This window comes from Protopterus annectens, chromosome 5.part1 (assembly GCF_019279795.1).
Source record: "Protopterus annectens isolate FY-2018-M chromosome 5.part1, PAN1.0, whole genome shotgun sequence".
Lineage (NCBI taxonomy): Eukaryota > Metazoa > Chordata > Ceratodontiformes > Protopteridae > Protopterus > Protopterus annectens.
In genome coordinates this window covers 670,860,932-670,887,241 of record NC_056736.1, presented here as the reverse complement: position 1 = coordinate 670,887,241, position 26,310 = coordinate 670,860,932, and the positions used below count along the sequence as shown (strand labels likewise).

At 46.2% G+C, this 26,310-nt stretch overlaps 1 protein-coding gene across 2 annotated transcripts in view; it reads left to right on the top strand.

Annotated features, from left to right (window-relative positions):
- Window positions 1-26,310, top strand: part of RNF17 (ring finger protein 17) — a 3,936,714-nt gene that overhangs the window by 2,321,629 nt on the left and 1,588,775 nt on the right. The window lies entirely within an intron of this gene.

The window sequence follows — 26,310 nt, the reverse complement described above, 5'->3', positions numbered from 1 at the left end:
TGGTGATGTGGTAGTACCTTTACCAAGAAGACTGGACAGGATCTTCCAGCTCCTAAGGATTGTGTTTGTTAGAATAATCCTCACTTAGCCAACTTCATTGGAGTTGCCACTGTCTATAAGAAGGAGCCCTTGGAAGATAGCCTGGTTGTTAACTACTCCTCCGCCGTACTCCCATAAAAGATTTGTGGGCATTATACCAATTTGGGTAGCCCATTTATGCATTATGTACCACCTTCTTTTGGAGTCTGAATTATGTGGCTGGTATGGTTCCATTTCAGTGTAATCTAGCTGAGCAAGCATGTAACATACTAAATAAAAGTCTTTAAGGGGATCTTTAGAGATGATTGGAGTCACAGATGGCAGCAATGGCTATAGTGTCTTAACATCTCTGTATGACTGTCTTCCAACACAGTTGATAGAGTAGCTTTGGGCTGCAGGAGTGAACATTGCTATATGGCAGTATGCATGGCTCAAGCATTCCAACTTTATGGACAACTCTAAGACATCATTCAGTAGTGGCCCCTTATGTTGGTTTCACTCTTATTAGTCTGACAGCAAAGGAGAATCTGCAGAAGAGCAAACATGTAATCCTGTGGGCTAGGCTCCAGGGCCATTAGCCTAGTACACACCTATGAGCCTTAAGAAAATTCGACATGGTCATCGTTTTTTGTGAAAGTCTGTACTGTTCTGAGGATGTCTTCCCACAACCAGAAGGGTTTCCAGAATTTATAGTTTAGAAAAGGCAAACTACTATTTAAGCAGTGTTTTGACAAAAACATAGGTTCATAGGTTGGTACTGGGCTATCTGCCCGAAGGCATATATTAGCCCAGCCACGTTGTGCGGTATTCACCGCCCCTTTAGTAGTTCCCTAGACCCTTGTACTAGCAGCTAGTACCCTTGGCCCCTATCTAGTAGTGCTGTTGGTGTGATCCCCGGTGTGAACTTTCTGTTACCCATCCACTCATCAAGGTTCCTCTTGAAGAGTGATAGTGAGGGGCTCTGTCTTATGTAGATCAGGACCCTGTTCCATAGTAAGGGAAGTCTCTGCGAAGGGAATCTGTCCCTCCAGCATGTTCTATTCATTGTTGTGTTGAAGTTTATATCCCTAGAGCGTGTAGCTGGAGTAGATTTGGTTTTGCTAAGATGGAGCATGTTCAACAGTTCTGGGTTGGAAATGGCTCTGTACCTTAGACAGAGATTGCCTCTGAGAAAGCGGTATGCAACAGAGAACAGTCTTAGCTTTTTCAATCGTGCTGCATAGGGCAACTTTTTGAGGCCAGTAATCCTCTTGGTTAGGTACCTCTGTGGTCTCTCCAGCTGCTGGAGATGGCTAGCCAGGTACATTCCAGTTGGTCCATTGTACTCAATAATGGATTAATAGTAATAATAATTTGTAGTGTTTTTCAGAATGGGTGCTGTCTGTAGGAAGAGGGGATTTAGATAATCATATTTTTGCAGCTATTCCTCAGGAGTAAACTACAAAATCCTTGAAGACTTGCTTGACTGTCACAGAGACAGTATCCAGACATTATAGTATTCCCTTTGTATCTCCTCCTCTTCCTTAGCTGTTCTGTTTTCTCTGTTCCATCATCCCATCCTCACAGAAGGTGATGGCTAAACTAGCAGTCATAATCATTTTATGCAAAGTGGGATTGCAGACACCATTAAACGTTGTAGCTGATGTCAGTGTTCACATAATCCTTGACTGTGGGCTCGGTTCCAAGCCTCAGAACTGACTCTGCCATTTATTTCAGTTTGGGCCTTCCAAACTCTCAAGCTAGGCTTTTACCCATAATGTTCCTCTCAAAATTACTTCAGATCAGATCTCGTTTGCCACTTCATGTGTCAGATCCATTCAACCACTCTCAAATCTTGGCTTAAGAGTTAAGTAAGTTTTCTTATCTTAAAAATAGCTTTTTCCCTTAATTTCTCTTGATGAGGTCTTTTTTGTCTTCCAGTATATCTTTTTCTTTACCCGCTCTTCTCTTTAGATTATTTCCATTTGTGTGTGTGTGTGTATCTCACTCTTTCACTTTTTACTCTACCTTTGATAGTCCTTTTGTAGTACCATTGTTGGTACTCCCTTTTTACCTTTTTAAGGTATTCTTTCTTACCATAGTTGATATTTTCTCTCCTTAAAAAAAAAAGTGTGTGTGTGTGGCTATTTAAAATTATTTCATTATGGCTGAAAAGGCTGAGTCTTCAGCCAAATCTTCCAAAGGCAACTCGGGTTTTAAGAGTTGTCTTAAATTTTAGGGTAAAATGCCCAATTTGGACAGATATACACTGTGTGTATATTGTGTAGGCAAATTTCATCTACAAGAGAGCTGTTCTGTTTGTCATGCTTTCCTCTACCACAGCACTTACAGAACGTAAGAACAAGCTCATTCTTAAGGGCCTTTTGAAGAGGCCATTTCTTTGTCAAAAACAGAAGCCAGTTCATCATCATCATCATCATCATCTTCTAAGAAACGTCCTTCTTCAGTTCCAAGTGTTTCTGAACCTCTTAAGAAGGCTTCAAAGCACCCTTCGGTGCCAATGAGTTCCACGGCACTGAAAGGCAAAAATGATTCGTTACTGACAAAAACTTCAGAGTTGACTTCAGCTTCATCGGCACTGACAGAAAAGTCGGTACAGGAACAACCACAATTGATCGCAGTACCAAAATCCAAGTACACTCCCTCAATTAATCCTTTTAAGGATAGACCTCCAAGCCCCTTCATCAGTGTCAGATCCTCTAGGTCTCCATCGACTGCATCAGTTCGGTCCACTAAGAGTCTCTCTCAGGCTGATATCATGAGTCTGGTGGATCAGTTCCTAATGGCGAGGGAGTTATCTTCGGTTCCTAGCCAAGCTAGTGTTGGAACCAGTCCTACTACGACACTACTTGTTCCTCCTTCAACTACTATTGAGACATTGAAGCCCTCTGTTCTGGTAGCAACTTCATCTCCGGTACCGAGAGCTGCCTTGAGTTCCTCTGGCCTTTTGGCACTGGCGGCCTCCCAGGGTCAAGACTCCTTGGTCGGGTTTGAGGTGCATGGATCGGCTTCTTTAACTTTGGAGCCATCCATGACCCTTGGTGTTTCGGCCTTTGTAGGATTGATCCAGGCTTCTGTTTCGGGGATTGCCTCCTCATGATGGTGTGGAACCTCAGTTCTGAAGTGGTCTGTTTCAATTCCGGGCTCCCATCTCTCTATGGGGGGGGGTGGCCTTCCAGATCATGGAGAAGGCCTTGTCCATTGGGAACTCACAGCCTCTGCCATCCCTATTGGGACAGATTTCCACATCCCCTCATCTGGAGCTCCCATTGGTTTCATCCCCAGAACAGAGGGCAGAAAAAGCCCCAGGAAAGACCCACCTTGGTGGTTTCCTCTTCATATACTTCTCTGGAGCATACCCCCGAGGAAGTACCTGTGAAGAAAAAGTGGAAGAGGAAGCACTTAGACTCCCTGGAGGAGTCTTTCACCAAAGATGCTGACTTTGATGAAGAGGAAGGTTCCCCCAGTCACCCCCTGATATTTATTTCAGGGGCATCCTGGAAATCCTAAAACAGAGGGGTGGCTGGTCTTCCCCCCAACCGTCTTCCGAGGAGTCTGTATGCCTGGAGGGTTTTCATATCCAACCCCTCTACCTCTTGGATCTCTCTGCCCACCAATGATCTCATTAAACTGATTACTCGGGGGATGTGGAAGATGACCAACACCGTTGAACAGATCCCCAAGAGACCTGATCGGATCCTTCATCGGATCCATCCTAAGGATGAACAACACTGGTCAAAAGGTATACGCATTGACACCATGGTGATATTGGCAGCCACAAAGAAGGAACTTGCTGAGGAAAGTCCAGCTATCGATCCTTCTAACAAGGAGTCTGAGAATATGGATAGGTGTGGGAAACGTGTTTATACTTCAGCGACCTTTGCTCTCAGGTCCCTGAATTACATGGTACATTTCACGAGGTTGCTGAGGGATCTGATTAAAGAGCTCTCGGGTACCCCTCTCAGGAGCAGTACCTGAAGGGGTATGGGACAAAGTTGCCTCGCAGCTCACAACCCTTGAAGCTATTTATAACTCGTCCATGAGGCTGATTGCCCATGCAGCTGATGGGACGACAGGAGTGGCGGGTTCAGGCATAGCCATTAGAAGGCATTCCTGGATACACTTGTGTGATTTTTCGGAGCCATTTAAAGTGTCATTCGTCAACGCTCCATTTGACGGATTATCCCTTTTTGGCCCCAAAGTTAGACACACTTGCCAGATGTGAAAAAGATGGGAAGACGCACACTTGCCCCATAAGCTTACGTTTCTCCTATCAGAGGCTTTACTCTAGGAACCAGAGAAGTGGGAGACTGTGATTTGAAAAATCCCAAGGGCCTTTCCAGGATTCACGTGGCAAAGAATTTCTCTGGGGCAGAGGGGGAAGTAATGGAAGATGCTGCCCCAGAGGCAGAAGTGGCCTGCAGAACCAGGGGTCCAGAGATTCATTCTCTGGCACTTCCTGTCAGCACCCCTGAAGGGAAGCCCGATTGCCCTCTGGAGGCAGTCGGGGGATGGCCATCCCTGCACCAGCCCACCTTATAACTTTAGACAGATGGGTGCAGGGAATAATATCCCGAGCTTACAAAATCCCAATATCTATAGATCCAAAACCCCAAAAAAGATTTCTGGATGTTCCATCCAGTCACAGGGAAGCAGCAGTGATAGAAATTCAAAGACTGATCGACAAAAGAGTCATCTAAAAAGTCCCAGCAGAGCAGATAGGATCCAGGTGTAAACGGTTCTTTTTAGTGCCCGAAAAAAACAAGGGACTGGAGACCCCATCTTGGATCTCAGGCAGTTCAGCAAACCAAATTCTGGATGTTCTCGGTACAGTCAATACTTCCATTCTTGGAAAAAGACGATTGGATGTGCTCTATAGACCTCCAGGGCTCGTATTACCACATAAAAATGGACAAATGCTCCAGAGGGTTCCCGCACTTCTGGCTGGGAGTCGGTCATTTCCAGTTCAGAGCAGTGCCCTTTAGACTCACCTCAGCCCCCAGTGTGTTCACCAAATGCATGGCAGTGGTTGCAGCTCATCTCAGACTGCAAGGATTTTGAGTTTTCCCATACCTTGACAACTGGCTCCTCACTGCTACCAACAGGCATCAGTTAGAATGGGCAAGAGAGTACACTCTGCATCTTGGTGCATCTCTGTGCATTACAGTAAATTACAAAAATTCAAATTTACAACCTTCTCAACAATTGGAATTCATTGGGGCCCGGTTAGACACAGTTACAGAAATTGCTTCACTTCCACTAGAAAGACTACAAAGGATCAGATCTCAGGGCGGCCAAATTATCCGAAGCAGAAGGGTTCCAGCCAGATTAGTCCTACAAGTATTAGGTTGGATGGCAGCCTCAATCACTCTCTAATTGTGATTACCAATCGCTGTAAAAAGGATCTCTCTTAGTGGTTCCATTCCAACGAAATTCTTTCAGGCCGACCATTCATTTTTCCACAGCTACAAGCCACAGTGACCACTGATGCTTCCCAGATAGGATGGGGTGAGCATTATCTGGGAAGGACAGTCGAAGGCACTTGGTCCCAAGTGGAGGCCAGCGTGCACATCAGTGTTCTAGAGATGAGGGCAGTGCTATTAGCATTGCAAGCATTCCAGGATGCCCATCCTCTGGGAACAGTAGCAATTCAAATGGATAACATGTTGGTAGTTTGGTATGTCAACAAGCAAGAGTGAACCAAATCTTACCCATTGTATCAAGAAGTCCTCAGAGTTTGGCAATGGGCGATTTCTTCCAACTGGTTTCTCACAGCAATGCACATTCCGGGGAGCTCCAGTGTGATAGTGGACAAGCTGAGCAGGACCATTCTTATGCCTTATACATCTTATCCCTCACGAGTGGTCTGTCAGTCCTGTAGTGGTGAAACAGATTATTTTGTCACTCGGGCCAACCTTGCTGCGATCTATTTAGTTCCCCCCGAACAACAAGTGCAGCAGTTAATTTGCCCTAATACCCCCTCCGGGGAAGTCATTCAGAGACGCTCTTCACCATGGATCCAACTCTTGCACTGCTCCCTCTACCCATAATGCACCAGCCATCCTACAGTACCCCAGATTTTGTTAGCCTCCATCTCGCATGAATGTGGATCCTCTCTGGGCTTAGTTAGCCTTTTTTGTGAATTTTGTGAGTAATTTTCTGCTTAATTTGACTGTGTGTGTGTGTCTATATATATATATATATATATATATATATATATATATATATATATATATGTAAAGATCAGGATGAGCCCCAGAGCCATAGTTTCAATGTCGGATCCGGGGGCCAGGAGGGTCTACTATGATGTTGTCAGAGCCGTCCTTGCCCCTTGGAGCCTCAACACTAGACAGCTCGGGTTCAGCTTCCTCCTCAAGGAACAAATCAGAGCAGGGTCAAGGCTTGACTGCTTTGGAGGTTTCAGCCCTGGTGCAGCCTGGCTATAGTTTCTCCCAGTCCATCTGCTTTAAAGGTAGTGGAGAGGGCCTCCTCTCATCCAAGAGACCTCATCTCTCTCCTCTTTGGATACTATTCCACCAGCGGGTCTGAGCTCTGACCTTATCAAACCTGTTCCACAGGGACAGCAGTACCAACTAGTGCCCAGACATTTTCCCTAGAGGAACTTCCCCTCTCTCTGAATATCTCCCCAGGGCATCCCACTGAAGAGGTTCCCAGCAAGAGAAGGTGCAAAAGGTGGCACATAGATTTCCCCATGGAATCTCTCTCAGAGGATATTAACTTCAGTGAAGGAGAAGGGTCCCCCAGATCTCCATCGGATGACATCTCATTTGAAGATGTTCTAGAGATACTTAAGCAGAAGGGTTGTTGGTTGTCGGATACCCCTCCCCAGAGGAGTCAGTATTCCTGGAAGCTTTTGGTGCTGGCCCATCTATGTCTTGGGTGACTCCCTCAGCTGATGAGCTTATCGACCTAGTCTCTTGCTGGGTATGGAAGGAACCAGATGTCATTGAACCAATCATTTGATGTTCAGACAAAATTTTGGCAGCACTGAAGGATAGACCCCAATGGAGCAAAGGATTCCCTGTTGATGTGATGGTTGTTGCAGCAGCCATGAAAAGGGAGCTAGTTGAACAGAGATCCTCTGTTCATCCCCCAATAGAGAGTCAAGGGTGATGGATAGATTTGGAAATTACATATTTGCTTCTGCAACCTCCTGAATTATTTAGCGCACATTGCAAGACTGCAGAATGATTTGACCAAGGAGCTCTAGAAATCTGTTTGAGTCCATGTCTGTAGAGGACTTTGAGGTCATCTTCCCAACTGGGCACTCATTTTATCCATTTCCAGTGCATCCATGAGGTTAATATCTTATGCTGCAGACAGCAACTCATGGGCTGCTAGTTCATGTATTGCCATCTGGCGACATGCCTGGATCCGGTTATGCGATTTTGTGGAGGCTTTCAAATCTTCGTTCATCATTGCATTTTTTGATGGAACATCATTGTTTGGCCCCTCTGTGAAATAACTGCTATCCCACAGTGAACAAGAAGGAAAGACCTTGTGTGGAGTAGGGATTTACTTTTCTACCCTTCAGCAGTCTTTTTCCCAAAATCAAAGAGGGGGCAAGAAGGACTCACAAGGAAACAGCTTCTTCAAGGACAGAAGGGGGAAGTTCAAATGGAAGATGCTCTCCTCACTGTAGACGAGGCCTGCAAAACCCAGGTTTCTGAGATTCTTTTCTGGATAGACCTTTTCAGAGCTTTTGAAGAGTTGCCTCTGGAAGCAGTCGGGGTGCTTATCCTTGCACCCAGGCACCTGGGCTTAAATAACAAAAGATTCTTGGGTGCTAAAAATAATATCCAGAGGTTATTTCTTACCATATTTCCACACTCACCCAGTCAAAAGAAAGAAGCTTCTCAACATTCCACCCAGTCAGAGAAGCTGCACCTCAAGAGATTGAAAAGCTACTGAACAAAAGAGTCATTCAGAAGGTCCCACCAAAGCAAAGAAGATTCAGAGCTTACTCAAGGTTCTTCCTAGTGCCAAAGACAGCAGGGGAACAAATACCATTTTTGGATCTAAGCAGACTGAACCAGTTTGTGAAGAAGATAAAGTTCCAAATGATCGTTCAGTCCATTCTGCCCTTTTCACACAATCGCACACAGTCTCTTTAGCTCATCAGGTAGCACACACTCCTTTAATGCAGAAGGTTGTGGGTTCTGTTTACATACCAGGTACTTGGATTGGTTTTGTAATACTGGCACTGCAATGCAACATACGGGAAGAGGTCGCTGCACTCTTGGGTGTGTTGTCCTTTGTTTGGATTGTTAAACCGAGGCCCCATGTGCCTGAGTTGGTGCAAGCTCAGGTGGATGTAAAAGATCCCATGGTACTTATCCAAGAGACTAAAAGTTCCACTGTGTCATGGTCAAACTTCCCTTAGTATGAATGCCACCTCAGGTCTTCCCTGAAGAAAGGCCATTGGCCCAATCAGACTTAACTCTTTCAACAAAATATATGCATGAATAAATTAAGGTTACTACTATATTAGAGTTATCTCATTATAAAATAGGGGAAGCCACCACTAGTAATGAGCAGTATACCCCAAGGATTGGTCTTGGGGCCTCTACTGTTTGGGATATACTTTTCCGAGGTGCATGCCAAAACCAGTGGTCTGTGGCTGACCAAGTCTGCAGATGACTGCAAGCTGGGCACTGTCTTAAATTCCCCTAGTGATGTGAATATCCTCCAAGAAGGCCTTACCCAAACTAATGACTGGTTGCAGAAGCATAGCCTCAAACTGAATGCCAAGAAATGCATCGTTATCCCCTTTGTGGAAAATAGAGTCCCCACTAATTATTACAGTAATAACAATGTGCTAAGTACGCAGTCATTTGCGAGGGACTTGGACACCCAGGTTGATAGCAACCTGTGTTCTAATCACCATGTTTCTTCCATTGTACGGAAGGCTTCCTACATGACCCACCTCATAAGTAAGGGTATTTCATCCAGGAACAAGGAGGTGATAACATTCCCTGTACTCCTCCCTTATCAGACTCATTAATTGAGTACAGTGTCTTCTTCGGCATGTACTTTGCCAAGCACATGCAGCAGCTGGAGAGATCACAGAGGTTCCTGACCAGGAAAATCCAGGGTCTCAAACACCTATCCTATACAGATAGGCTAAAAGCCCTGCCCTCAACTCAGTCTCATACAGACTGCTCAGGGGTGACCTGTGCCTGGCATGCAAGGCCATCTTAGACTCAGCCTTGATGGAGTTGCTGCATATCCGTAAGTCAAAATCCACTCGCGCATCCTGCACGCAAGGCCTCAACCTGGTCTGTGACCTGAATAGAACTTGTTGGCAGTTTAGGTTTGTGTCCCAAAGACTCCCCTATCTATGGAATAGACTCCCTCTCCATGTCAAGCAGAGTTACCTCTCCAGTTCTCTTTACGAGGAACCTGGACAACTTTATAAGAAATAGAAAATAACCCCCTAGGATCCCAACTATGCCCCTGCTGGACAGGAGAAACAGGTGCTGACTTTATAGGAACATGGGTAGAATTCTTGGCTAGGCTTATAATGGCGTCTGGGCCAATAGCCTAGTATCATCTTATGAACCTATGAACAAGGAAGATTGGATGTGCTCAATTGATCTTCAGGACAAATACGATCACATCAAGATGAACAGATGATACCGAGGATTTCTGTGCTTTTGCCCAGGGACCAGCCACTGTCAGGTCAAGGCCTTATCCCTTGGTCTCACCATAGTGCCCAGGGTGTTTACCAAAATGTATGGCAGTGGTAGCAGCTCACCTGAGACGGCTGAGGTTCCAAGTGTTTCCATATTTCGATGACTGGCTCCTCACCACCCCAACCAAGCATCTCTTAGAGCAGTCCGGGGACTGTTTGTTCCAACTTTGTCCAATTCTGGGTATTACAATAAACGTATCCAAATCCAAACTATAACCACTACAGAGCCTGTTCATTGGTACCCAGTTGAACACAGCAAGTCAGATTGCTGCTCTGCCTACCCATCACATAGATGCATTCAAGTTCCAGGTTTAGTAAATGCTTTTTCATTCTGTTCCTCCAGCCATAGTTGTCCTTCAGGAGGCTCTAGGTTTGATGGCATCAGTCATAGTCTTATTTCCTAATGCACTTTTCTATATGGGTGTTCTCCAGCGAGCTCTAGCTGTTCAGTGGTCTATTCTGTGACATCATCTATCCTTCCCAGTCAAACTTTCTCAGGTATGCAGAAATTATCCTCGTTGGTGGATTCAATCAGACAACATGTGCCTGGGCTGTGCATTTGTTCTGTCTCCTCCAGTGGCCATGGTGACCATGGAAGCCTCTCAGAAGAGGGAGACATTTCTTGGGACCAATGGTTCAAGGCACGTGATCCCCCCCAAGAGACCAGTTCACACATCAGTGCCCTAGAGATGAGAATGGTCCTGCTAGCGTTGCAGCCCTTTCAAGATGTTCTCCATCTAAGAACTATTACGATACAAACTGACAACATGTCTGTGGTGTAGTACATCAACAGACAAGGGAAAACCCAATCTTAACCCCACTACCTCTGTCGAGAGGCAGTGAGAGTGGGCAGGGGGCAGTCTCCTCCAACCACTTTCTAGTGACAACATACCTTCCAGAGAAATCCATGATACTTGCGGATAAACTCCAGCAGTCCATTTTGTTGATACTTGCGGATAAACTCCAGCAGTCCATTTTGTTATCTCAGGAATGGTCTGTCAAACAGTCATTGGAGGAAAAGATTATCCATTATTGGGGACAACTTTCTGTGATGCCTTTACATTACCCAACAACAAGTGCAGCAAGTATTTTGTTCTATTTCCCCCCTACGGGGGGAATCACCGACAGATGCTCCAATCCATCTTTGGCCCTCCGGTCTCCCTTACACCTATCCCACATTACCTGTGATGACAAAATTCTTAAAGAAAGCACATCAGTTAAAGAGCTCAGTTGTCCTCATTACTGCCTCCTGCCCTTTCCGGGTACGATTCCCCTTTCTTTGTTCTCATCTTCATTATCTTTCATGTATACCGGACTCCAGACCTTCTTTCACATCCATCGGGGATGAAACATCACAATATCGCACTCCTAAAATTAACTGCATGGTTTCTCTAATTCCATTAATAGCTAGATAGCCTGGGCTTTTCTCCCCAGTTTGACACATACTTTTATCTTCCCAAAAAGCCTCTACCAGAAGATCTACAAAAGTAAATGAAAAAGGTTTTCAATTTGGGCTCTTGAGAAGGAAATTGACCCCTTTACTGCTCCTATTTCTTTGTTTTAAAATTGTTAGCCTCTATTTCACAGGAAGTTGCTAGTTTCTCTTCTCCACAATCAAAGTAAGATTAGTAGCTTTATCAAATTTTCATTCGGCAGAAGAAGCTTCCTCTCTAGCTTGTTTCAAATGGTGCAAAGCCCTTGTAAATGGCACTCTTTACTTAGGCCCCCTGGTGAGGGATCCATCTCCTCTTTGGATTTGGCAGTTGTACTTTAGAGCTTGACTCAACAACCTTTTGAACCTTCAGCCAAAACTGATTTAAGTTTTCTCTTGGAAAACAACATTTCTAGTAACAATTACATCTGCAAGGAGAATTTCAGAACTCTAGGCTCTGTCATCTAAATCCCTTTGCACTGTTTTTCACAAAGACAGAGTTACATTATGAACCAACCCTTCCATCGTACCAAAAGTAGCCTCTGAATCAAATATCAAACAAGTCATTTGCCAGTTTTCTTCTCTAATTTTTCAAAGGAGATACAGTCTACATCTTTTAGATGTAGTTAGACAACTACGCTTTTATCTAAGCAAGACAAAAGATTTCAGTAAATCAGACTAGTTGTTTTTATCATCGAACAAACTGGAGTAATAAGTTTCTAAAGTTACCCTGTCCAAATGGATTATTAATTACATTTCATTTGTATATATGCAACAGAGCCTCAACCTATCAAAGCCTCCTAAGGCACATTCAGCAAGATCCATGACCACTACTTCTGCCTTCTGGTCTAGAACTACTATTGATGACATTTGTGCAGCAGCTACCTGGTCTAATGCTCATACCTTTATTGCTTGTTATAGACTAGATTTGACCTCTAGAAGCAGAGCTGCTTTTAGTTTGGCAGGTCTCCGGAATACCCTTCCATGAGACCCAGCCAAGATTCGAGTAGCTGGGGACACTGTACCATACGTTGAGAAAGAATGAAAAGGACAACATCAGACAATAAAGCTATGTACTTACCATAACTATGTATCTGTGTTGTCCATTTTCATTCTTCCTCAACTCCACACCCTCCTTCCCCCTTCTTTTCAGTTTCTGGAGTAATCTTTGGATATTTGGAACCTTTTGTTCCACGTTTGAGCCCTATCTTTACTGTTATTTCCTTTTTTCTCCTCTATCATAGGATGTGTAAGGCAGCAAACTTAATCTGAGGTGTTCTAGGATTGCTAGGGTATTATGGGTAGAGGGAGGAGCTCAGAGTAGGATCCGTAAGTCTGTGATACTTGGCTGAGCTGGATGCATAACCTATACATTGATGAAGAATGAAAATGGACAATGCCGATGCATAATTATAGTGAGTGCATACCTTTAATTTATAGTCTATGTGAATACAAGCATTGACCTTTATTGGTAGCCAGCTAGACACACTGTCCTATGTAGCTAGACTTTCACATGAAGGGATTCTGTTTCTCCACTCCATGGTTTGCAGTGTAGTGTCTTCACCAGTAGTGACAACAACGTTAGGTGTCAAGGTTGTAGATCTCATGGCACTTGGTGCCTTTCTAGTTCCACCTGCAAGATGTCATGTGAGTGTCCTTTATTCAACCCTGAATATCAAGTAAACTGACAACATGAATCTCAGAAGGATGCCTCAGCCATTTTGACAGGTGGCTTTGGCAGGCTTTCAAACTCATTCTCTGTCTGTCGTCACATATATGTCTGCGGGGGGGGGGGGGGGGTAATTGTTTGAAGCATGCAGTCCAAGGAATATGGTCGCAGAAAGAGGTCAGTTTACACAGAAATGTCCTGGTGATGAGGGCAGCCCTTTTGACATTACAGGCTTCACAGGATTTTTTTTTCCTCAAGGTGTGATAACCATCCAATCTGACAATGTAACAGTGATATGATTTATTAGGAAGCAAGGAGAAGCCTTTTCTTCCTTATGTTGAGGAGCCACGCAATTATGAGAGAGGGCAGTGTTGACTTCTTGCATGTTTAGTAGCAGTGGAAAACAAGGTATCTCACTTGCGGACAGGCTCAGCTGATACCTGCTGATCATGCAGAAGTGGTATTTTGCTGTTGTGTTAAGTCCTGCTGTGACATCTTTCCTTCACCAGCCCACGCCAAGTGTAGTAAATTTTTCTCCCTAATCATTTCTTTGGAACACGTCCTCTGGGGCACTGTAATTCGGCAATGGCCAGTGGGTCTCCTTTATGCTTTGTCCCCATTCCACTTATTTTGAAATTTCTGAAGAAAACAAATTGAAGAAGGTGATGGTTGTTCTCATAGCTCTGTTCTAACCCCACCAAGTTTGGTGTCCTCTACTGTTTACTCATATGTTGGAAAAGCCTCTCCATCTGAGACCATTTAGAAGTCTCCATTCTCATCCATCGAAGGAACTTTTCCTGGACTTCCAGTCTGTCATCTTAACCACATGGTTACCCCATCTCGCTTTATTAGCTATGGACATTGTTTACCCTCTTTCAGTGGTCCAGATCCTCATGTCTGTCCAAAAACGTTCTGTTAAAGCAATGTATAGAAGTAGTTGGGACTGAGTTTGAATTGTGGGATGTTGATCAACATCTTGGCTATTTCTCAGCTCCCATTCTAGCAGTTCTTCAAGTCTTTGATCATGGTTGAGTTATTAATCTGTTTGTTCACACACCAGCAGTATTTAATTCACAGTGGCTGAATTAAATCTTTTTTTGTCATTCTTGAAGGTATACAAGTCCTTTTTAAGACCCCTCTTAAAATGCCAGTTCCATCTTGGGACCCAACTTTTATGTTCGGGAAGCTTACATTGTCCCTCCTACCTTTGAACCAGCAGCCAGGCAGATTTCAAATGTGTCGTGGAAGACTTCCCTTTTTTGTGTGGTATCCATTATTTCTGCCAACTGTCTCTGCAATATAGACCTTTTTCTCCAAACTTCTTTCATTATCTTTCTTAAGGATAAAGTATCTTTACAGAGCAACCTGTCCTTCATGACTAAGGCATCCAGAGAAGGAACTCTAATTCAGTTTATTAGCTTGATTGTGTTTTCCCCCATTATTCAAATTAAGGAGAATAGTTGATTTTCTGTTTAGATGTGCATTGATAACTACATTCTACTTAGAAACAGTGTGTGTAGGAAAGACCTGTCTATTTCCTTTGCTTATAAGAAATTGGGGCTGAAAGTGTCCATGGTCGCTTTTTGTGGTTCAGACCTTAGTCTAACTATAAACTTTTGCAGATTCTGTTCATATTTCTGACAAGGATCCCCTCATAAATAAATTGATACTTAGCAAAGATGTCTGGTATTACTTAATTATCCTTTACCTATCTCTGCAAACAGCTTTCTTGAGTTTATCAGTTCTAAAATATCTAGTAAAGAGTACTTACTTTCATTCATTACTGGAAATTCATTTTTATATGTAGTAATGTTGACTAAGAAATCAGGTTAACCTGTAATGGGAAATGTTGGATTAAGATTAATTTTTTGCTGTGTTCTGGTTTTGAGTGATAACGACACTGTTCAGGTTCATTTTACATGTAAGGAGTTCTGTTTCGCTTACCCTCTAAGTGCTGGAATTGTGGACTTTTTTGCCTGATTGTACTGTGGTATTAGCATATACATAGGTATGCTGCATGTATTCTAAAACTGCTACATTAGAAGCCTTAACTTTGATTGTTGGTGATGTATCAGTCTGTTTTTTTTTTTTTTTTTTTTTTTTTTTTAAGCTAGGTTATTTGGTGTCCTTGTGTTGTGCCTCTTTGTTTTTTAATATGTATTAGTATGGCTTACAATGGTATATGCCTAGCTATATCTGTACTCTTGTTGGATGTGCTAAACATGCATCCATGATTGAAATATATAGGTGAGTCCTAAGTGAAAGACCAGTACTAGTAGAGTTTTTAGTTAAGCCTAGAACAGAAGTTGTTATAAAAGGGATACTTAGTGGGCCTTATAAAATATTGCACAATGACTATAACACTCAATTAGAGGAGGTTAGAAAAGATTGGGAAGAGATGCTGGAAAAGCAACTTACAAAGGAAGAATGGAAATGTGTATGGATGGCTCCCAAGTATGCAGCAATGTCTAGAAAATCTGATGATGTCCTTTTCATTCTCCTTCGCGAATGGATCTAGGATCCGATCTTCGGATCTGACATGGCTGCATTTACAAGACTTCTGATCAAGCCTCAACTCTTCACTCTACCCATAATGCTGTATCCCATTCCCAACCTGTCAGATCTCGTTTGCTGCCATAGCTGCAAGAAGGAAAGATCCAGTCTCAAGAGTAAGAGTAACATTTTTGAATCTTTTGTTGGGTAATTTTACTTCTATTTTTCTTCAAATTTCTTTACTTAATAACCTTTAAACTTGACCCTCCTCCCTCAGCTGTTCGCAGGCATTAAAGTTTGTCTTTAATTACTGTTGTCTGTCCCTTTTCTTGTACCACTCATTGTACTTGCTTCATGCTCTGTTTCCCAGTTATATAGTTTTGTTCTGTAAAACAAAAAAAAAATCTGTTTTCCTTATATTTGCTTTAACTTTCAGGTTAAATTCTCCTGTAGTTGAATATTTAACCTTCCGGTTAAACTTAATGTGTTGAAAAACCCTATCTGAAGTAGGTACTTCATTTGTCAGCAACCTTTGGGTATCGGATCCGATCTCGGATCCGAGCCGGCATCTTGTTTCACAGCTGTCAGATCTGAGCTCCTAGCTCCTCCCCTTACCCATAATCCCCTGCCAACCCTGACTGACCTCAGATCTAGTTTGCCGCGCTTAGTGAAAGCAGCTAGATTCAGAGCTCCTAGTCTATGCAGATAAGTTTTCAACTTATTGTACTTATTGTTGTAATTTTTTATTAAAAGGTTGAGTGTGTTAGGTTCCCTTTTATTTTAGTCTTTGAATCTTGTATTTTTTTAGTGTAAATTCCTCCCCTCCCCTCGCTGGTGCGTAGTGTTTGTGTAGGTCGGTGTGTGTTTGGGGCCTTGTGTGAGTGAGTTTGCTTTTTTTTGTAGTATAATGTCAGAGGCCCCAAAACCGATCTTCTCTAAATGCACCGAGTGTGGCCATAAGCTTTCACCGGCAGATGGCCACACTCGGTGTGTTCGGTGCCTTGGGGTTGAACACCTCTCCTCAGGGTGTGCTATCTGCGTGGCGTTCAACCCCAGGGCACTGAAAGAGCGGAAGTCGAAGCTGATCCTGGCTGGACTTTTGCCCCCGGATTCGGCTTCGGCCTCCTGTGCTCCCGTGGCCTCACCCCAGTCCTCGGTGGCGGCCACTCCTGCCTCTCTACCCCTGGCCGGGACTCAAACTCCTGCTACGGCACCGGAGGAGAGCGAGGCCAGGAGGGAGAAAAAGAGGGAGAAGCACCACAAGCGGTGGGCCGAGGCCTCCGCTTCGGCCCCCCGTCTAAGCAGGCTTCTCCCTCCATGGCTTCCAAGTCTCCTCCTCCTCGGCTCCGGTTCCCATGCTTCTCACCGGGACCTGAGGAGGAGGAGGAAGCCCGATCTCCGTCTAGGTCATCGAAGCGGCACTCCCGGCCCGCCTCGGTGGCCTCTTAGAGATCCACTTATAGCTTGTCGGATGCAGACTTGGACCTGATGATGCGATGGTTCATCCAGGCCCAGCTGCAGATGGGAATGCTCCTACCCCCCCCCCTTCAGGGGGGAGCTCAACGCCTTTTTTTGCCCCGATAGCTCCTTCTCCGACCCGCTTCCCAGGTTCAGAGCACCTGGAGCTGGGCAGCATTGGAATCGGGGGTGGGTCGGCGCCAACAGTACTTGGTTCTTCGGTTCCGACCTTTCCCTCAAGTTTGTCGGGTCCGTCCTTGTCGGATCCAAGCTCTCGGAGCCATGGGCTGAGCTTCGGATCCGAGGGATTCAGTGTGCTTTCGGCTCCATCCAGGTCGGAGCACACGGGTCCTTCGAATCCGATGGCCTCGGCTCCGGTTCCGATCCCCCCATCGGATCTGAGTGGGAGTCAGATCTCGGATCCAAGAGAGAGCGACTCTCCCTCTGCCTTCGATGTGGTGGAGAGCACTCTGTTGAGTGCATCCGGACCCCCGGCCCTTGCCTCGGCGCCATCCTGCACTCCCTTTCAGCTGGGTCTGGCTTCCATCGCCCGGCCACAGGGACAGCCTGCTTCGATGTCTCAGGTTGTTCCTTTGGAACAAGATGTTGCTGGTGAGACTTCCTCGGACAGCCCCCGAGGATGTTCCTCATAAGCGGAAGTGTAAGAGGAGGCACGTGGACTCCCCTGAGTCCTTAACAGAAGACACAGACTTGGATGAAGGGGAAGGCTCCCCAAGGTCATCCCCCGAGGATGTGTCCTTCGGAGACATCATGGAAATGATCAGGATTAGGGGGGGGGGGTCTGCTCCCAAGGCTTCCTCCGACGAGTCTGTGTTCCTGGAGGCGTTCGAAGCAGGCCCATCTACCTTTTGGGTGTCCCCTCCGCCTGACCCCCTGGTGGACCTTATTACCACCAGGGCGTGGAAGGAGCCGGACACTGTGGAGCCAGTTCCCAAACGCCCCGATAAGATTCTGAGCCCCCCTTCAGAGAGGTCCCACTGGAGCAAGGGTCCCCCCCGTAGATGCCATGTTGGTGGCGGCAGCCACTAAGAGGGAGTTGGCTCAGGAGAGCCCCTCGGTCCATCCACCGAGCAAAGAGTCCCGCTCGATGGATCGCCTAGGGAAGCAGGTCTTTAGTTCAGCGACCTTCTTGGTAAGGTCCCTGAACTACATGGCACACATTATTAGGATGCAGCGAGACCTTATCAAAGAGTACGCTGCTTCCCCTCCTGGAGTCCATGTCGGCGGAGGACAAACAATTGTACTCCACTCGCATGGCCACTCTAAGATCTATATCGAATACCTCCATGCGGCTTTTGTCCCATGCCACAGAGGGAGACGCTAGAGCCAGCGGAGCAGGCCTAGTCATGAGACTCCAGGACTGGCTCCGACATTGTGACTTCGCGGAACCCTTCAAGGCATCATTTGCGAATGCCCCTTTTGATGGTTCTGCCTTATTTGGCAAGACAGTTCGCAAGACTTTAGTCCAGAGCGAAAAGGACGGGAAGACGTTGTCTGCCGTCAGAGTCCGCTTCTCTGCTCCCCAGAGGTCCTTCTCCAAGAACCAAAAGGGACAGAAGATGTGGTTCTGGAAATCGCAACATTCCCAGCCTGCTCCGGACAGCCAGTCCTTCCGTGGCAGAGGAGGACAGGGAGGATGCCGCCCTAGAGGCAGAGGGGGCACGAAGAATTTTGGGTCCAGAGAAACCTTCTCTGATCGGCCCACGCAGCAACCCTGAGGGGTTGCCCGACTGCTCCACTCTGGAGGCAGTCGGGGGGCGTTTCTCGAGGCACCTGGCAGCTTGGGAGTCCATCACATCAGATCGCTGGGTGCTTCGTATCATATCCAGAGGTTACCAAAGTCCCCTGTATCATGTTCCCAAACTCAGAAACCTCCCCAATGTGCCACCCGATCAGAGGGAGGTAGCAGCTGCAGAGATTCAGCAGCTTCTAGAAAAAAGAGCCATCCAACCTGTCCCCCCCAGACCAGCGTGGATTAGATTTTCCTCCAGGTTCTTTCTGGTGCCAAAAAAGACGGGGGACTTGTGGCCAATTCTCGACCTCTCCCTTTTGAACCTGTCAGTAACCAAACAAAAATTCCGGATGGTCACTCTTCAATCCATCCTCCCCCTATTGCGGGAGAACGACTGGATGTGCTCAATAGACCTCAAGGATGCGTACTACCACATTCTGATGGACAGACGATCCAGGAGGTTCCTCCGCTGCTGGCTGGGAGCCAGTCACTACCAGTTCAGGGTCCTTCCCTTTGGCCTCACCACAGCCCCCAGGGTGTTTACCAGAGTATTAGCAGTGATAGCGGCCCACCTGAGACTCCAGGGAATGCAGGTTTTTCCATACCTGGACGACTGGCTCCTGACCACCCCGACAAGGCATCTGCCTTGCTCAGTCAGGGGCTACTTCCTCCGGCTTGCTCCCCAGCTGGGCATCACCATCAACAGGGACAAATTTTCTCTTGCTCCGACTCAGGTGATAGAGTTTATAGGGGCCAAGTTGGATACAAGAAACCTTCTAGCATTCTTGACTGTGGAACGACTACAAAACCTGAGGCTTCATGTGCGGGCCATCCTCCAATTAGAAGCCCCATCGGCGGAGTTAGTCCTGAGGGCTCTAGGCTCCATGGCGGCGGCAATTACTCTTTTGCCATTGGCTCGTCTAAAGATGAGGGTCCTGCAATGGACCCTTCAAGTACAGTGGTCCTTTCTACATCACCCCCTAAGCCATCCTATTCCCCTCAGCAGGGCTTGCAGGAGGGCTCTCTTATGGTGGCTCCAATCTCTGGACCTCCATACGGGACGTCCCTTCTCCACGCCTCCTCCCCTCGCTACGCTGACCACGGACGCCTCTTGCCTCGGGTGGGGGGGCATTGCTCAGGCAGGACAGTCCAAGGCACGTGGAACGACACAGAGACCTCTTTACATATCATTGTCCTGGAGATGAGGGCGGTGCTATTACCATTGCAAGCACTTCAAAACCTTCTTCCTGTAGGAGCTATTGAGATCCACACAGACAACATGTCAGTTGTCTGGTACATCAACAAACAGGGGGGGAACCAGGTCCTATCCTCTCGGTGGAGAGGCCATGAGAGTGTGGGAATGGGCGACCTCCACCAACCGCTTTCTTTTTGCGACGCACATTCCGGGACGGACCAACATTCTGGCGGACAGGCTCAGCCGCACCATCTTTTCCCCTTACGAGTGGTCTCTCAATCCCCAGGTAGCGAAGCGGATTTTTGACGATGGGGGGCAACCCTGTTGCTATCTCTTTGTCTATTTGCTTCTCCCTCAAATACGAAATGCAACAGTTACTTCGCTCTAATTCCCCCCTTCGGGGAATCCCCGAGAGACGCTCTGGTGCATGCTTGGCCTCCCGGTCTACTTTATGCTTACCCACCTCTACCTCTGATGCTGAAACTCATACAGAAAGCTAGTTGGTTGTGGAGCAGAATGATCCTCATTGCCCCATTCTGGCCTCGTCAAGCGTGGTTCCCATACCTGTGGTCTCACCTGGTAAATCCTCCTTGGATTCTGGATCCCCTACCGGATCTAATATCTCATCCCCTAAATCTCCCGATCCCGAATCTGGACAACCTCAAGTTGACAGCTTGGCTGCTCCAGTTCCACTCCTAGTCAGGACTCCCAGAATCTCTTCCCCAGTTAAAGCCATCCTAGTAGCAGCACACAAACCTTCCACTAGGAAGGTCTATCGCACTAAGTGGAAGCATTTCTCCATCTGGGTGGAGAATCATAACTTAGATCCCTTCACAGCGCCGTTACCGACTGTGTTGGATTTCCTTACAGGTCTGTTTCATCAGGGGGCTAGCTGCTCTACGGTCAAGGTTCAACTGGCAGCTATCTCTCATTACCATGTGGGACATGAGTCAGGTCCCTTGATTACGGCTAAATTGTGTAAAACCTTTCTAATGGGTACCTTCCTGCTCAGACCTCCTGTCAAGGAAGTTATACCCCCTTGGGATTTATCACTAGTCCTACAGGCATTAACAGCTCCCCCTTTTGAACCTGCTGCTTCGGTTGATCTTAAGTACCTATCTTGGAAAACGGCGTTCCTTGTCGCTATTACTTCAGCGAAAAGAGTTTCTGAGCTTCAGGCCCTTTGTGTAAAACCCCCGTACTTGGCCTTTCACCAGGATAGAGTGTACCTCAGGACCAACCCCTCATTTCTTCCCAAGGTGGCTTCAGAGGCCAATATCAATCAATCCATTAACCTGCCAGTCTTCTTTCCTAAGTATCAGAACAAAGGAGAATACAAACTGCATTCGTTAGATGTGCATAGACAACTGTGCCTTTACATTCACAGGACTGCTGGTCATAGACAATCCGACCAGTTGTTCATCTCCTTTGCCATATTTAACTTAGGTAAACCTGTCTCTAAGGTCACTTTATCACGATGGATCTCACAGTGTATTCTATCGGCCTATGAAAGTTATGGGAGGCCCGCACCTCAGGGAGTTCATGCACACTCTACTTGCTCTATATCTACCTCCGTTGCCTTTAGGTCTAGAGTGTCTTTAGATGATATTTGCTCCACAGCCACTTGGGCCTCACCTCATACCTTTATCAACCATTATAAGCTGGACGTTATCTCCAGAGGGAGAGCATCTTTTGGCTCCGCAGTGCTCCGGAATATCCTTCCATGATGGCCCCCCAAGATCCAGGTAGCTGGGGACTCTGTCCCAAAGGTTGCTGACAAATGAAGTACCTACTTCAGATTAAGAAGTTATGTACTCACCATAACGTTCCATCTGAGTAGGAAACTTCATTTGTCTGCAACCGTCCCACCCTCCTTCCCCCTGACCTTCAGAAGTTTTAGTCCTGGATGTCCTTCTTCTAGTCCCCTTCGGGACGTATTTAACCTTTTTAGCTGCTTGTATGAGGGCAAACTTGATCTGAGGTCAGTCAGGGTTGGCAGGAGATTATGGGTAAGGGGAGGAGCTAGGAGCTCGGATCTGATAGCTGTGAAACAAGTTGCCGGCTCGGATCCGAGATCGGATCCGATACCCAAAGGTTGCAGACAAATGAAGTTTCCTACTCAGATGGAACGTTATGGTGAGTACATAACTTCTTATTTTCTTCCTCTTTAGCCTAGCTGCTACCATCATGTCTGAGTAACCTGTGCTTGAGAAGCTCATGGGTTTTAAGAAATGCCCTTCTTGTGGGCATAGGATTCCTAACTCTGATGCCCACAAGAAGTGTGTATACTGTTTAGGAACGGCCCGCTTGGAATACCCCATGTGCTGTGTGCGCTACTCTTAATTCTAGGGCTCACTCTGAGTGCAGGAACAAGCTGATCCTGAAAGGATTACTTCCAGCTGGGTCTCAAACCCCCTCAAAATCAGCTTCACAGGACTCAGAACCGAGAAATAGACAGCATCCAAAATCCCCAAAGACTTCCTCGGAGCCATCTGAAAGTCTTCAAAAGGTCTCGGATCTGACTTCCTCAGATCCACAGCAACCCTCGGATCTGACTGGCTCAGCTCCCACCACTTCTGCTCTTCAGTCCACCTCTGCCTCAGATCCCAGACCATCAGATCTGACGAGTAGAGTATGTACACCAGAATTTGCACTAAAACCTGTGTCTCTGGCTGCATTCTCCAAATGATTTCAAATGCTGACCAAGCACTCTAGGCCGACATCTACTACTCTATGTCTTCAAGGAGCTTGTCTGAGGTAGACATGGACAGGATGATGCAGAGATACCTTAGGGCTAACATCCAGATTGGGGTCCTGCCAGCTCCATCCCCTCCTAAACCCGTGAGCACACCTGCCCAACCAGTAATGCCTCCTTCCCCGATCCGACCATTTTTGGAGTCCCAGTATCCTAGATCTCTGAGAGGTTTTGCATCTGATCCGAGGAAGCTCCCTTCCTCAACTCGTATGGTAAGCCTAACAAGCCCTGCTCCGATTCCATCAGATCAGGGTGGGTCTCTAATCCGAGGGGTTGACGCTGGGTCCGAGGGACTGGGTTCAGGTCTTACTTTGTCCGATCCTTCTCTTCCCCTCGGTGCCTTGGCCATGGACAGCTTGGGTCCAATTCTCTCCTGAAGGCGTGGATCCAGGGTTTGCTCTGACCTTCCTTCTTTGGCTGCTTGAGCTCCAAGGAAAGGGGTAAAGGTTTTCCCAGGTGTGTTAGCTTTTCAGGCTGTAGAAGGGACTTTCTCTCTCCGCATAGAGAGCCATCCTCTTTAGTTTGGGATCCTAGCCCTCGTCTCTCATCAGGTCCGAGTTCTGAGGCCATCATTACTGCTCCTCAGGGTCAGCTAGCTCAGGGAAGCCTCCACACATGTTCCCCAAAGGGAATCCCCCTTTCTTCCGACACCTTTCCCACACATCCTGCAGAAGAGGTACCTCTGAAGAGAACATGCAAGAAGAGGTACATAGACTCACCCATGGAGTCTCTCATGGAGGACACCGATTTTGATGAGGGGTAAGGATTCCCCCCGATCACCACCTGACATTGTCTCCTTTGGAGACATGCTGGAATTCTTCAAGCAGAAAGGTGGTTGGTCCTCCCAAAATCTTTCTCCTGAGGAAACAGTGTTTTTGGAGGCTTTCAGGGCTGGCTCATCTACATCTTGGGTGACTCCCCCCCCCCCCCCCCAGTCGATGGACCTATTGACCTTGTTTCCCACCAGCTTGGAAGGAACCGGAAACTGTTTAGCCCATGCCCAAGTGCCCTGATAAATTCTTAGTTCCCCCATCAGACAGACCTCACTGGAGCACCGGAGTCCCAGTTGATGCCATAGATATGGTGGCAGCAACTAAGAAGGAGTTAGTGGAACAATGCTCTTCTATCCATCCACCTAAAAGAAAGTCCAGAGGGATTGACAGGTTTGGAAAATGTGTATACGCCTCAGCCACTTTCGCACTGATGTCATTAAAGTACCCGGCATATTTTACTCACTTATAGAGAGATTTGATAAAGAAGTTTTCAAGCTCTTTCTCCAAGTCCATGTCTGCGGTGGACCTCAAGAAGGTTTCTCCTCAGCTGACTAATATCTTGTCCATTGCCAAGTCGTTGATGAGGCTAATTTCACATACAGTGGATGATACCTCCCGAGAAGTAGGTTCAGGCATAGTTGTTAGGAGACATGCCTGGATGCGACTTCGCAGAACCCTTGAAGACATATTCTGTTAATGCCTCCTTCGATGGCTACTCCTTGTTTAGGCCATCTGTAAAAGATATGCTCACCCACAGCAAGCAGGAGGGAAAGACTTTATCTGCCATTGGAATCAAGTTATCTACCCTCAACCTATATTCTTCAGGAACCAGTGAAGTAGTAGGGAACTGTGATTCCAGAAGTCTCTGAGACCTTTTCAGGACTCGTGCGGGGATACTTCTTCCAGAGGCAGAGGAGGAGGTCTTATTGGTAGACATCGTTCCAGAGGCGGGGGGGGGGGTCCGCAAAACCAGGGCTTCAGAGATTCCTTCTCTGATGGGGCCCTATCAGTGCTCCTGAAGTGTTACCCTTCTGTTTACATGCGGAAGCAGTCGGGGGTCACCTTTCCTTGCACCTAGAATCTTGGACAAATATCAGAAAAAAAATGCATGGGTGCCAAGTGTCATATCCAGAGGCTACTACATATCCATTTCCCTTCCACCTGCTATCCACAGAAAGAAACTCCCCGACGTTCTATCCAGTTGAAGAGAGTGCACAGCTGAAGAAATTCTAAAACTGCTATAAAAGAGAGTCATCCAGGAGGTCCCACCTGAACAGATAGGATTTGGAAGTTACTCCTGCTTCATTTTAGTTCCAAATACAACAGGGGACCCAGAGACCAGTTTTGGATCCAAGTAGTTTGAATCAGAATCGAAGTTCTGAATGGTTACGGTTCAGTCCATCCTGCCTGTTCTACACAAGGAGGATTGGATGTGCTTTTTAGATCTCCAGGATGCTTACTATCACATCAAAATAGACAGGTGCTGCAGGAGATATCTGCGCTTTCGTCTGGGAGCCAGTCACTACCAATTCAGAGCACTGCCCTTTGGACTCACCACAGCCCCCAGGGTGTTCACAAAACGCCTGGCAGTCATGGCAGCTCATTGAGACTCAAAGGATTCCAGGTGTTTCCCTGTCTTGATGATTAGCTCCTCACTTCCCCAACAAGGGATCATTTACTTCTACAAGCCTGGGACTTCTTGCTTTAAATCTCCATCTCCCTAGGCATAATCAGCCTTGCCAAATCGAAGCTGACTCTTTTACAGACTCTGGAATCTATAGGGACTCAAGTGGCTTCATTACCTGTTCATTGCATCACTTCAGAGAAATCAAGTTTGAGACATGCTGTCTCTTCTGTCCCCTCCAGAAAAGCTAGTGTTACAAGCTGTTGGGTCAGTGTCACCTGCCATTGTTCTAGTTCCTCTAGCAAAATTCTTCATGCAAATCCTTCAATGGATACTGATGGTTCAGTGGCCCATTCTTTATCAGTCTCTGTCATTTTTTGATAAAACTCACTCCAATTTGCAAATGTCGTATTCGCTGGTGGATCCAAGTCAAATTACCTCTTTCTGGTTATACCATTTTCTGTTCCTCCCCCAATAGCCACAGTGACCACAGATGCTTCCAAACCTGGGGGGAGGGCATTTCATGGAGAAGCTGGTCCAAGGCACAAGGTCCCCTTTGGAGTCCAAATTGCACATCATTGTCTTAGAGATGAGAGCAGGCCTCCTAACATTGCAAGCCTTTCCGGATGTTCTCACTTTAGTAACTATTGCAGTCCAATACAGGCAACAAGTCAGTAGTCTGGTACATCAACAGACAAGGAGGAACCCTTTCCTACCCAGAGTGCAGAGAGGCAATGAGGGTCTGGGAATGGGCAAGCTTTTCAGACTGCTTTCTTATTGCAACACACATACTGGCTAATACCAACTCTGTAGTGCACAGACTCAGCAGGTCCATTCTGATTCCTCACAAGTTGCCTTTCAGTCAAACAATAACGAAGTTGATCTTCAACCGCTGAGGCCAGCCTTGCTGCGACCGATTTGTCTCTCCCCTCAACAAATGTTATTAGAAAATGAAAATCATAAAGTAAATCAGCAGTAATTGAATATTAATAAAGAGATAAAGAACTGGAAACGAAATATTTAGAAAAGGGAAGGAGCAAATTACATAGAAATAAATGGAAGTTGTATGAACGATACACTCAATGTTCAGGAGAAGGACTGAGGTTTAAGAAAAGTCAGAAATTGAGCAATATATGTAATTTTGAAGTGTATGACAGAAAGAAAACATCTATGCATTGTTCACTACATTAAAACATGTTGTGGTTTTTCTTTTTTGTTAATGTATGTATGCCTATCTTTTAAGTGATAATTTAATAAAGATGTTTAAAAAAACAAGCGTCCACATTTGCTCCAAAACTGATAGATGATTTGAACAAAAGCAGTATTGCATGTTTCTATGCAAACTTACACATCTAGATTGGTGCTAAAACATCGATAGGATGGGGCTGTATATTGCATTTTGTA